We start from the raw sequence: 2,931 nt of genomic DNA, 5'->3' as shown, positions 1-2,931 counted from the left end.
AACTTTTACTTCCTTAATGTTAGTAATCTAAACTAATTTTCCTAGTCAATATTATTTACAGTTTGTTTTACTGAGTGAAGCAAATAAGGATCTGAAAGACAAACAATGACCTGGTTCCTAAACATTCTCCTACTCTATCAACCAAATTCTCTGAGCTAAATCCCAGAGTCCTTTAGAATTGTGGTTTGTATCCTGGATTTTGAAAAAAAACAAAAAACCAAGAATTAAATGTGTAAGCTAGATGATTTCAAAACTGACGAAAGTCACATTACCATTCTTCCTGATATGTAAGTCACGTTTTAATATATGGCCATAAATCTTAGTATACCTCGGAAACAAAAAAGTGTTTACTTAAATCAGTTTCTATGCCAATCAAAACAAAGTCCCCCAAAATATTTTTGATGTAGAATTTTTAAATTGTTTTAGTTAAAGGAACAAGAGAATGAAAATCAAGGGCCTTGATTTTCTATATAACTATATCCTTCAGCTTTCTGAAGTTACTTGAGGACATATTTAAAAATATTGTTTCTGTGTTTATATAACTTACCCCAAGAATGTATTAAGAGATGTGGTCCATTAGATTTGTTGCCTCAAAAATTCAAACCTGTTCTATTTGAAAAAAGCAGAAGCTTCTGTAATATTATGGACCGTTTTTGTTTTTCAGCAAAAAGTTGAGAATGTGAAGTAGAAATATTAAAAATTTTAGGACCTAAGTTATTACTGCTATTCCTTTGTGTAGACTGATGCAGATGGTTTTTAAATTTCCTTTGGTTTCTGGCCTCTATTTGGTATGTTTTCTCATTTGTGTAAATTGGCCTTGTCCCTTCCCACTAGAAGGTTTATTTTGGGCATACTCTTCTTGATAGATTCTTATTCTCACTTCCCCCAGCTTCTGAGGTTAGAATGGCAGGGGGTGGGGTTTCCTTATTTTAAAAGATTTGTATTCAGATTCAAAGATCCTGGGCTTTTCTTTAATCCATCTGTATATGCTCAAAGGTCACACCCAAGATCACAAACCATGTTTGTATCCTTCTTAGAGGAAAATAATAAGGTAATATCTACAAGCAGTTGATACTAGGGACATGGCCTGGACACACACCTTGTCCTCTTCTTCTTGGCCTTGTCTGCCCTGAAGAATGAATATGTTCATCCCCAAAGTTGATTCTTCGAAGTGACCAGTCAGATGCTAGCAGGTCAGCTGGCCATCCTGTTGGACAGAGGGTCCATAAATCTGAGAAATGTTGGTATGGTTGAAAGAGGAAGGTAGTCCAGCCTGAGGGAAGCCCCCGTAAATCTCTCTGGAAGCTTTGTTCCTGGTAGGGAGTGGGGGTGAGAGTTGGGGTAGCTGGGGCTGTGGGTTGTTATTAATGCCCTGGGCCTCCTGCAGTGGGTGCTAACTTGTTGTGCATGAGAGCTGCCACCACCCTTCCCAAACATCGGCTGCTTGGAAAAGTCAAGCACGGCTGAGCCCTGATTTTCATTTAATAGTCAAAACCAAGATGCATTTGGGCTATGATGATAGGACAGCTCCCTTGAAAAGATTATTTGAACTACAAAGGCATTCATTTAGGACTAGCAATGTTGCAAAAGGGCCTGCTAGAAATTAGCAGCCTGTCCTGGTATTTGGAGAGCAAGAGTGACAACTTATTGGAAGTTCTCAAGGAATCATTTATATTTCACACTCCACTAGGCAGCTGATTTGAGATTGTCTGTTAGCATAACAAAGGCTCTGAGCCTGTGAACTTCAGAAACCTTTCGACCTCTTAGCTGCTGGCATGAATAGCCCCCAGTCCTGCCTATAGAGATCTCCCAAAGCTCCCCTGTTCGTGGCTAAATTGTTAATCAGGGTAATTTAATATAGTTTTCAATATGCCTCATCTCTTATTGGGAAAGGTATTCACAGCTTCCCTACCCCTGAAAAAAAAAAGTTCTTTTATTCAAGTGTGAGAGGGGCAGCTGCAGACAGACCCCCATCCCTTGCTTCTCCCCCCACTCCTAACTTCCCAGCAGCAATGTTCTGAGCAGCAACTACAGGGAAGGCCAGAGAGAGAAACTCTCCGAATGAGGATCCCTTTGCCTGTACTCCACCCTGAACCTGAAACTCCAGCCTGTTTATGCTGGGAACCAACAAAACAAAAACACAAGGCTCAGCCATAACTGAAACCTCAGAGCCACTTCCTCCATACACATACACACACATACACACGCGCACACTCACTCACACACACACACACACACACTCTCTCACATGCCACACCCCCTTCTCCACCCTCCCTTTACCACCACCCTTTCCCTCCCCCATCATGTCCCACTAAGCTGCTCCTGTGGCTCCTGACAAAACGCGCCAGACCCCAAGGCCTGCTCAATTTCATTGCTCTCACTCTTAGGGGTAACCCACACCGGCCTGCACACTCCTTCACACAGTTATACCCAGCCTGTCCCTTACAATCCACTCCCAGTGTCACATACACTTTCTCTCACCTGCTCCCTCACACACTATCAATTCACATGCACATTAGTTAACTGAAAAGAGTGGAGCACAAATATATTCATTTTAATCCAGTTAAGACCTAAGAGGTCTCATAGGATATTATTCAATAGTTTAAAAACCAAGTATAAAACTCAGATTTTGCTACACTGTTTCATCTCAAAAAGCCTTACTAGTATGGCTTTCTTTCCCTTTCTGCCACTATATGTTCAAAAAATAAAACAAAGCAAATAAAAACTAATCATACACAAAACATTCAGTTCTGTGTAAACACTCTGCTAAAATATTTTTTGTATTCTCTTTTTTTAAATGACTATGTTTTTAGTACTCCTGCAAATTCAGAATAGCAAATTCATATAATGAAGAAAAAATATGAAAATCACTAATTATGTTTCTTTAAATTAAAAATGGAAAGATACAATCTCTCAGTATTAGTTTTTATT

This window comes from Marmota flaviventris, chromosome 5, assembly GCF_047511675.1.
Source record: "Marmota flaviventris isolate mMarFla1 chromosome 5, mMarFla1.hap1, whole genome shotgun sequence".
Taxonomy (NCBI): Eukaryota; Metazoa; Chordata; class Mammalia; order Rodentia; family Sciuridae; genus Marmota; species Marmota flaviventris.
Note: the sequence above shows the minus strand (reverse complement) of the source record.